Source organism: Macaca nemestrina, chromosome 9 (genome assembly GCF_043159975.1).
Source record: "Macaca nemestrina isolate mMacNem1 chromosome 9, mMacNem.hap1, whole genome shotgun sequence".
Lineage (NCBI taxonomy): Eukaryota > Metazoa > Chordata > Mammalia > Primates > Cercopithecidae > Macaca > Macaca nemestrina.
Window position 1 is genome coordinate 77,923,598 of NC_092133.1, and position 11,252 is coordinate 77,934,849.

Genomic DNA, 11,252 nt, shown 5'->3' on the forward strand with positions numbered 1-11,252 from the left:
AGAGAATTAGGCAAGTTAGAATAAACAAGATGAGTTCATTTTTGCTGTATGTGGTATGACTCTACAACAGTGATGCCCAGGGATGTGGTACCTTGGCACACAGGCAACAAGTGAAGGTCATATATTTAGCTTTCAAAAATATATAATCAGGTAGGTGGTAATTTGATTAAACTCTTTATACTTTATGGCAACCTTCATCTTTGTATTCCATAGCCTATTACACATATCTTGAATCATTTTAGAAGTATAATAAGTGATTGCCTAATGGAAAAAAAAAAAAAACTGAACAGATGACTGAAATCTCCAAGGAAGCATGTATAGACTTTCATGAGAAGAAAACTGAAAATTGATTTTTGGTGGAGGTATGTATTTGAGGAGTAGAGACCAATCCAAAAGACTGGAAGGAGTATATCGAAAGATGATAGGGGAGTAAAGAGAGGGTAGTGCCAAGGAAGCTGAGGGAGTAAGGGATCCTAAGGAAGAAAAAGTGGAAAATAAATTAGAACTCCGCACATATCAAAAACAAAGGAATAGAAAATAGACCATAGGCTTTGGTCTAAAGAGGCCTTTTGTGACCAAGTAAAGAGTGAGTGATTTTAATGAGAGAGAGTGGAAGCTAGATTCCAAAGGAATGGAGAGTAGGAAAGCTCTGAGCATGCAAAGACAGCCAGCAAGATTTCCCAATTCGAAAGTCTCAGGGTACAAGAAGAATGAGATGGCAATGATGGTAGCTCCAAATAGTATGAGAATTGCAGGAAAATATTTATGAAATTAGAGGAGCTTTCAGCCTTTCAGCAGAAAGAAAGCACGATAGTTCTTTTTAAGACACTGTTTTCATTTTTGAATGTGTTTAAAACTATTGCTTTTTTGTCTTATGATGCTATATACTTCATTACATTTTCAGCATTAGTTATTAAAGAAATCAGTTTTAAGCACATGTTGGGGTGTGTACTAACTTACTTTTTGCTAACTCTTCTACTGACGCTGTAATCTGCTTGATACTAATTCACTCTAATTCCATAGAATGGATTATACTAGAAGAAGATAAATTGATTTTTTAAAGAAAAAGAAAGACCTGGAAAAGTGAATGTCAAACACATTTTTTTTTTCATTCAGCAATATCTGGTTAGCTGTAACTGATGCTTGTTATTGCAATAGATTTTGAAATCCTGTCTTAAAAACTTTAATGGTATTAGTGGATCAGTGAGCGTTATTTAAGGTTTTGCCTCAATTTACTGTGATTTAGGAAGCAAGATGTACAACAGACAAATCCTAGGCACTTTATGAATGGTGCTGCCACCTAAGGCATACAGCCAGCCAATACTCACAGTGTGATATTTTATAATTTTTCCCTGATATGTGTATTTTGTGTCTATATATGTGTGTAATAAAAGTGCTTTGAGGATTGTAAAGCACTCTTTAAAAATGTTTTTACTTTATTTACTATAAATGCTGTACTGTAGATGAGCTACTTGACCAAAACTATTGAACCGCTTAGTTGATGATCAGATTTTTTTCCCGGTAAATAAAGCTCTCTGAATTAATTAATCAAAGAATTTTACAGAATAAGATTCATGGCAATTTTTGTTTTAAACCTGAGATTCCCAAGAAATGCTATCAAACGATGAAGCAGTCTTTGAAATAGTAACAATAATTATAATATATAATATCTTGTAATAATTTATAATTTTAAAATAATGTATTCATTATACGTTTACATGTTTTATACTCATGTCTACAAAATGAAAATGAGGCTTTAATGGATAAAAAGCCTAACTAAGCTTGGGTGAAACACCAAGGAAACATAGAATAGCACTAATCACCTATCCTAACTATGCACCTTTACACACATCACACATTTAGCAAATAGTCCTTTCTAAGGAAGCAAAATCATGCTGTTTTTGTTGTTGCTGTTGTTGTTGTTGTTGTTGTTTTGTCATTGTTATTTTTTTTTGAGACAGAGTCTTGCCCTGTCACGCAGGCTGGAGTGCAGTGTGCAGTGGTATGATCTTGGCTCTCTGCAACCTCCACTTCCTGGGTTCAAGTGATTCTGTTGCCTCACCTCCCAGTAGCTGGGATTACAGGCATGCACTATCACACTAGGCTAATTTTTTGTACTTTGAGTAGAGACAGGGTTTTGCTATGTTGACCAGGCTGGTCTGGAACTCCTGGCTTCAGGTGGTCTGCCCTTGTCAGCCTCCCAAAATGCTGGGATTACAGGAATGAGCCACAGCATCAGGCCCAATGCTGTTATTTTATTGGCTTTTCTTCATCTGCAAAAGCATGAAGAAGAAATTAAAATGAGTAAAGAGATTCAGGAAAAGTCTTCCCAAACTGAAAAAATAAAGTCAGTTCTTATATAACACTTACCAATGACTACAACTTGTCTACATTTGTGTTAGGCACACCCTTCAAAATGGTGACTCAAACTGTTGAAAGCAAAAATCATATAATAGCTGTCATTCTGACAGTATGGAAATCAGTTTGAAATTTCTGTAAAACATTACACTTCCATGTCATATTTGTGTGACAAACCTCTGTTAATCGCTTGCAAGTTTGTAGAATGGTTTATCCACACTACCACGTTTAACACTGATTCTGTGAGAGTGGGCTCATTTTGACCATTTCCAGACAGGAAGCAGGTACTGAGAGGTGTCAGAAGTGGTAAAACCAGAATTTTCCATTCAAGCTTCCTGTCTCCGAGGCAAGGGTTTTCAGAAAGCATCTTTGTGTGGGGGTACGAAAGAGATTAGAGATCATATGGATATAAATTCAAGTCTTAATTCTAACACCTGACAGGTAGCTTTACAAGCTTCGCTACAAGTATTGTTAAGTTCTTTGAACGTTCTTTGCTGCAGAGTTTTTGTGAGGCTTAAATGAGATAATGTTTATGGAAGCACTTTGTAAGTATTAATTTTCTATCAAAATGTTAACAAGTTGTGATGTATTTGCCAAAAGAAAGCTGTACTGATATTTGGAATGGTCTTGTGGGAATGATTTTAATGGGAAATAAATTGCCTGTGAAACAGTCCCAATCACGAATGCAAATCCTGCTGGCAAATGTGGCAGAGCCTGGAAAAGACACATTCAGATATTGTCTCTTTATCCCTCTAATGTCTCTGTGACTAAGGGAGTGTAGCAGCTGCTGCTATTACTATCACTGTCATAATCGTTATTTTTAAACTATTGATAGAAAACCCAAGAACAGGAAAGTGTGATGTGCATCTTTCTGTTGTGTGTTTGAAGAGTGTTTACGTGTCTGTGTAAGTTTTAACTCAATGTCTAGTACATAGAAAACGCTCAACAAACTGTGCTACTATTGCTGCTACTGTTTTTACGCCATTTTATTCAAGAAAGCGAGTTTTAGCATCTGTTATTCAGAGATAATCTCCAGGTATAAGTAGATTCCTTGGCTATCAAGAGACCACAAGAAGAAGTATTGGATTTAATTTGGCAATGGGGATTCATTTGAATAGGTAGAATTAATTATGAGTAACGTGATAAAGAAAAAATAACAGTTTTAAAATATTAAATGCGATTTTTGAAGCTAGAAAATTTAGTTGACTATGAGTTCTGAAACTGGGAGTTTTCAGAGTAGCAATAATAATCAGAAGAATTAACACTAGCTGAGCCCTTATATTATGCGCCAGACATTATGGATGTTCTTTGTGTGTATCATTTCATTGGAATCTTGCAAAACCCCCATAAAGTTGGCATCATATAGATTCTTTGATGAAGAAACCAAGCACATGGATACCAAATGGCTGAGTCTGGCTATGAATGCAGGTAATTTCACTCCAAACTGGTGTTATTACAACACTAGGCTATTCCCTCTCCCAAAATACCATTGAAGTTTATACTGAACTAATGTGACTATGCTGTACAGGAAAGGAGACTTAAGGGGTCCTGTTCTGCACTTTGGTTGTCAAATCACTAGAGTCCAGGGCAAACAATGAAAGTTACAAATCAATATTGGCCTGGTGTAAGACAATCAGAATGAAGAAGACATTTGAGTCCATGTTACATGAGAGCATTTGAAATCATACTTACATAGCCCAATAATATAAATGAGTCATCTTCAATTATTTATAGGGCCATCAAATAGAAAATAAATTGGGAACACATTCTTAAGGGATAATTTTATGATTATTGGGTAGAAGTTTCATGGAGATGATATCAGCTCTCTGAACATGTGCCGGAAATTCCTTTAGAGCAGACAAAACATAACAGTCTGACTCCGGATGTCTTCACATCTAGTCCTGTGTCATTGGTGGTATTTAAGCATCAGTTTTCTTATCTGATATACAGAAGAGCACATTTAGATAAACAGTGAGATAACATTTAGATAAACTGGATGATTTTAAATACTCTTCCAAAATTTGCTTTCTGTAACTTTGAAAAATGGCCAGTTTGGCCTTAACAAGATTCTGTGCTGAGGACTAAAAATTGTGAATATAAGTGTGTTTGCAGATTCCTGGCCCCCTTAAATCAGCTAAAAGACTTACGTACCTGTAGCCTGATTTGCTGCCAGTTTCTTCCCCTCCACTCTTGCAGGAAGGGCAAGGATGCTGTTTCCTGCAAGAGAAGACAAATCTGCATAAGAGAAGGGGCTGTAAGGCATGAGAATGTAGTGCTGGCTTGTATACTGTGGGTTGAAGTGAATTGAACAAAACCATCTGAGGGGTGTTCAGAAGATAGATGGGAAGATGATTTCAGAAAAGTTTCCGTGACCAAAGTTGATATAGGAAATTCCTCTGATGTTCTTTGAGAAGCAAAAGTAAATAATTGGATGTTTCTTAAAATGTGTTTGGCTGGCAAACTATGTTTCTTCAAAATAACATCATTCCGGGGTTGAGTCATCCTTTTGGTTTTTTGGGGTAATATGTTAGAGGGCTACCACCCAGGATTTTGCATTTCAGCTCCAGCACCCAGCCATACTCAGTCAGGATGAAAGTCATCACTAAACATGTGAGTCAAAAGTGTATTTTCATCCTTACTGCCAAGCTGTTGGAACAATGGAACTGATGAAGAAGAGTCCATCAAATCAGGAATTATACAGGAGTGCTGAAGAGTTCTTGAGAGGATGATATCCTAGTAAGACTTTCATCATTTGAAAGAAGACTCTATTCAATTGTCAAATTTTTCACAAGAAACACAGACCTATGCATGATCTCCAGCTTCAGCAAAACTCAGCAAAGTACCTATCCATCATGACATACCGATTTGGAGCTTGTGATTTGTTTCTTTTTATTTTTCTCCTAAGTGCCACAGATACCAATTAATATCGCATGGATATTGAGAGAAGTTATGTCCTACTTGAATTGTTTAAGACATTTGTTTTTGTTTCCATGATCCAGATCGTATGATCCATCAGACAAACTCTGGAATGATGATGGTACAGGTTACCTGTACACTTAAAGTTAAGACTTCAATGATAGAAAATAGACCAAGAGTTGAAACACAGCCCGATACCACAGTAATATACTGAATTGTATTATTAACAAATGTATTCCTCCCCACCCCCACATCTGTGGAATGGAAGAAACTTCTGTCTGCTTACTTTGGATTTGGTCGGGTGCTTGCTCTGAGAAATGGAATGTGGACAACAGTTACTTTGTGTAAGCTCTGAGTGGAGATGTTGAAGGACATCCGTGTGTCTTCTGGATCTCCTGCAGCCCTGCTGAGATGAGCGCAGCCAAGTAAGCGGTCCCAGAAGAACAGCTGAGCCCCACTTACAACCTGGAGAATGACTGAGGTAGCCTACATACAAAGTTATCAAAAAAAATAGTTTTATTGCAGGTATTAAGTTACTTCCAAAAACCCCAAAACGTTGTCTAATCCATAAGACAATGATAAAGAGGGTTAGCGATAAAGAAGTGTCATTGATTATCTACAAAACATTTAAGGGACCATATAACCGATATTTCTTTGAAGAATACTGAAATGAATGTATGATAGTGATGGCGTTCTGACACCAAAATTAAAAAATAAATCTGTATCAGAGCAACAAGGGTGAGCACGCTTGATTTTTGTACTTAAACTAGAAAAAACTGGGAAGCACATAACAATTTAATGGTGTGCGGAAGAAAGACTCCTGGTTACTCATAAGCAGTTAATTGAATAGATTTGGGTGCATTTAATATCAATAATTATATTATTTTTTACATAATGAATGATCACAAATTTAGTGGCTTAAAACAGCCCTCATTTCTTATCTCATAATTTCTGTGGATCATGAGTCTGGGCCCAGATTAACTTTCCTGAGCTCAGAAATTTACAAGGTTCAGGTCAAGGTGTTGGCCAGAGTGTGTTCCCATTTGGAGGTTTCACCATGGAAGGATCCATGTCTAAGCTCGCTCAGATTGTTGGCAGATTTCAGAGGGATAGTGAGAGGAAGGGAGGTAAGGAGAGAGAATGAGAAGGAGAGTTTATGTTCCTTAGAGCCTTTAACTTCATGGAAGGTCTGATCCTCTTTAAAATAGCTCATCTGATTAAGTCAGGCCCACCCAGGATAATCTCCCTTTTAATTAACTCAAAGTCAGTGGATTAGGAACTTGAATTGCCTTGAAAAATCCTTTCATCTTTACCAAATAATATAATTATGGAAATGACATCTCATCTCTTTTGCCGTAGTGTATTGTTAGAAGTAAGTTACAGTTTCCACAGCATACAAGGAAGGAGGACTATACACTGCTGTGACTCGTTAGGGGTCACCGTCGGATGTCTATTACAGCATTCAATTAACTACATTGGACAGCATTATTACTCTGCAGAGCCCCTCAGTTTTCCCATTGATGAAAACAAGTCAGACAGAGGACAAAGAAAGATACAGCGACTCGAAAGTAGGGACGACTAATGAAGTTCAGACCGGAAGCCCTGAGAGGCGAGAGGATGGCTGGGATAAGACAGCTAAAATGTGTTTCTGAAACACGGCCAAGAAGCCATGTCTGATTCACTGTGAGTAAACAAGTTCTTTAATCTCCATCAGAGCCACACAGATGTCCAGAGACAGGATCATTTCCAGGTTGGAAATAGGCCCCTCTAATTTGCTAACACTGTGGTGGGGCTGGGCAGGCACCCCAGAGCATCTGTCTATTTACACATCAGAGACCCCAAGAATGATGTGAAGTGTGGTTGCCTTGCAATATTGGCTAGGAGGGACATCTAGTGGCAGCTGGAAACTGGGAGGGTTGTCATCTGGTAAGCACATACCCTTTAGCAAATGAATGCACAGAGATTCTTAGTGGGGGTGCTGATGATGTGTTTCTTCTGCAGGAAGCCATTCATCCACCAATTTTCATTTGTGAGAAAAGACATTTAGAAGATCATAAACAGGATACATCTGGCAATATCTTCAAAGGCACCTAAGAATATTTACATTCCTCTAAGGAGGTGTGCTATCATTAGAAATGATTGTAACTTCTAGGAGCCACATTGTATTTTGGAGTGTGTTTGTGTGTGTATGTGAGAGAGAGAGAGAGAGAGACAGAGAGAGAGACAGAGACAGAGCAAAGACTGACCGGGAGAAGATTATGATATGGTAAAACATACACAGATAGAAAGAAGGAAGGGAAGGAGAGAGGGAGGGAATTATAGTGCTCTGGCCACTCCACAGTCTTCCCAGTCTCTCAAGACAATGTTTTTGTTTGTTTGTTTGTTTGTTTTTGCTAACTTGATTTTGCCTTCCCAATTCTCTAAGGTCTATAGCTTACTGCAAAAATGGATTTTAGAATTTTGAGATACCTTTAAAACTGAGCAGAGGAAGGTGGGGCTTGAGAAAAAGGAAAAAAGTGAAAGATAAGAAAACTGACTTGATCTATGTGGTACAGAGCTGAGAGGGTTGGGAGACTAGGGATAAAGAGCAGCGATGATGCAGTGGTGGACAGGCTGCAGGGATGGGCAGAGCTTTGAGCGAGGGGCTCTCATTAGTCTGAGGTGAGAGGAGGTTGTGAAGGAAGGAAAAGAGAGAGTGTTGTTGAGTTTATTTTAATATAATTAAGATTTTTTTGGCAGATACCAGTTAAATATTGGAATTATTTTGACTGGTTTTATCCCAGCAACTAGTTAAAAGCCCACATGGTGGATGTCCAATTACTATTTCTAAATAGATGAATATCCTTAGTTGCTATCCTCAAAGGACAGGTTGTACCAGTCTAGGCACAGCCAATATGAGCCTTTTGCAGAATGTGATGGTAGCTGATGCCACAGTGAAAACAGAGCCCAATGGTCTGGCAATGCTGAAAATCCAAAGCAGGTATCAGAGTTTTCCAGTGTGACCTCAACACACTTTTTCAATCAATCCAATTTAACTACAGTTAATGGTGGCTTAGTTCACTGCAATCGTTCACGTTAGATTACAGAGGTGAAAAAAAGGCACAGGAAGCCCTCAAAGTCAAAGTGTTTAAATATAATAGGTGTTTAAAATACATCTGTCCAATAAGACCTGTTCCTTCAGAGATCGAATAATTCCCAACATTTTTTTGTTGATTGATTTATGCTTCAGTTCTTTTATCTGCTTGAAATTTTTTATTCCCCCCCTTTACCCTTCTTCATTTCTGAGGCTCATCCCCAAACTTTTCTCATCTATAAAATTAGCATTTTTGAATCTTAGAAGGTTCTGAGGCTGTTTCTGACTCTCTCCTAAAACTTCCCGTGGTGTTCTCTCATCACAAAGTTGTGACGGATATGAAGCCTTTATGTGCAAGCACGGTGCCTCAGGCCACAAGCTCAAGGCTCCAGGCAGTTTAGGTCTCTTCCTGGACTCACCACAGAACTGCATCTGCTCTCACTGGCAGCAGCTTTCTTTCTCAGGTTTTATACCTGTTCGTGTGTTCATGTCCTGTTTGCCTGTTTGGTTCTCTGACTACAGGCTACAGGTCTTTTGAGGAAAATATCCTGTCTTGTCTTCCCAGACATTTTAAAGAAACATTGAAATATAGGGGAATGCTTTAGTTATTAAATCTGGCAGGAAATCAGTTTGGCAGAGATTTAGCAGTAGTTTGTGTGACTGAATGTATCTGAAATAATAAAACTGAATTTCTTTGGAATTCTTCCATTATTTTAAAGTTTTGAAATTCAAGTGAAATTGAGTTTTCCTCAATTACTCCCAATTAGTAATGTTTAGTTTCATGAATAAACTATATACACACGCATTGCCAAAGGATAATAAATTCTGTGGGCTTTTCATTGTTTCCTTGTCATGAGATTTTGTTATAAGAAACACTATGATTTTCCCCCTCCTAGCCTGAAAGGAAAGACTTTCAGGGATCTCTCTGTGTTTACATGTTGATTGGTAGAGTTTGAGGCAGTTATATTGGAATTGGATGGGTGTTTGTGGCTCACGTATTTGAAATATAAAGCAAGTGTTTCATTATTGATTCCCTGTCTATTTCTAAAAAATAAAACAGGACAAGATAAAATGAATAAATGGGTCAAATAAGACTACTTGACTTAGGGTAAAGAAGCAAGAATTCGATAATGTCCTAGCATGCCCAGCTGGAAGAGATGGGGATTTAAATACCAGGGAGCTGACACTCTGCCAAGTGAGGTTGCTTAAAAAGCTAAGTAGAAAAAGGCCAGAGAATCTACCTGGGATGCTTTCTCCCCCTTTAGATTGATAATATCTGCCATCTCAGCCTAAAAGTTACTTTCTTAGAAGACACTTTCTTATACCCCCAGACAAAGTCAGGCTTACCTCTTATATATTCTCCTAGCATTATTTCTCTTTATTTTATAAAAGTCTTTGTAGACTTCCACATTGATATATGTGACTATTGGATTAATATCGGTATGATCTCTAGAGTATAAGAATGTGCCTGTCTTTTTTATTGTATTTGCATTTTGTTGCCGAGCATCAAGATTGGCAAAAGGAAAATCAAGATAATTGTTGAATAAATGCTACTGAATGAATGTGGGGAAAAAATAAAGAATGGGGGAGCAGAGATACTTAAAAAGAATCCCAGGAGTGAAGCAAAGTCAAGCCAGAAAAAAAAAATATTAGCAAGGAACAACTCCAATTACAAAAGTGAAATTGAATATATAAGAAAAGAAAATCAAAGGTCCAAGATGAGTAGATTTGAATAGAAGCAAACACAAGGCCTGGCGTGATGGCTCAACGCCTGCAATCCTAGCACTTTGGGAGGCCAAGACAGGTGGGTCACCTGAGGTCAGGCGTTCGAGACTATCCTGGCCAACATGGTGAAACCCTGTCTCTATGATAAATACAAAAATTAGCCAGGCGTGGTGGTGGTACCTGTAATCCCAGCAACTCTGGAGGCGGAGGCAAGAGAATCGCTTGAACCAGGGAGGCAGAGGTTGCAGTGAGCCGAGATTCCATGGAGCTCTGGCTTGCTTGTTTTTAACACCAGCCTATTGTACATTGTGGGATTGTTTGGTTCAATGCTTAAGCCATCATGTACAATACAGTGGGGTAAAAATCAGAAATAAAGACTATGGGAATCTTGTCTACAACTGAATACAATATTTACCTGTACATTATTAATAGTCAAGGAAAAGAAGAAAGTATAATGAATTCCAGGCAAAAATATAGTAGCAAATTCTAGAGAAATTTACTGTTGATGTATACAGCAAGAAGAGAGGAAACTAAAAAGTAGTTATTCTTAGACTGTAGACCTAACAAATCACAACCCAGCCTTCCTCTCCCACTCCAAAAAGCAAAGTGTAGAAATATTGGTTATATCTGTTAAAGAATGGCTGTTAATGCCTCAGGAGAGAACATGCTTATGTTGCAGGGAGAATTCATAGGAAAGTCCTTATAATCAGGTCATTAAAATGATGTTATAATTAACAATTTTCAGCATATATGTATGTATATATATATTTATGTGTGTGTGTGTGTGTGTGTGTGTGTGTGTGTGTGTATGCCAGGACATTGAAGCAAAGACTGGCTGCTGTCCATTTACAAAAGGGACTGAGTGCCCTACAATGAACTGAAAGAATGAGAGAATCAAGATACACCAATTTCATCCAAAGACAATGGACCATTTTGGGGGGAAGGAGCCAGACTAAGAACTTTCAGGTGTATAGCTCCTTTATTCTTTCTATACAAATGCTCCATGCATGAATGTCAAGAATCCTCACAGAATTGGGTTGCCCTAAAGAGGGAGCCACTTTGATGTCTTCTGGACCTTCATCTGAAAGAGACAGGGTTTCAATGCCTGGCTCTGCAGGCCGATTTTATTGAAGATGACACATGTCTAAATGGATGTGACACATATCTCTTGAAGAATTTA

General features: G+C 38.0%; 1 long non-coding RNA gene across 1 annotated transcript; it reads right to left on the reverse strand.

Annotated features, from left to right (window-relative positions):
* Nucleotides 1–1,846: 1,846 nt before the first annotated feature.
* On the reverse strand, nucleotides 1,847–5,720 carry LOC105465929 (uncharacterized). Its single transcript, XR_977860.3, has 3 exons — nucleotides 5,561–5,720; nucleotides 4,510–4,575; nucleotides 1,847–2,273 (listed from the first exon to the last, which is right to left on the reverse strand). It is a non-coding gene; the product is annotated as an uncharacterized lncRNA (long non-coding RNA).
* Between the last annotated feature and the right edge of the window lie 5,532 nt (nucleotides 5,721–11,252).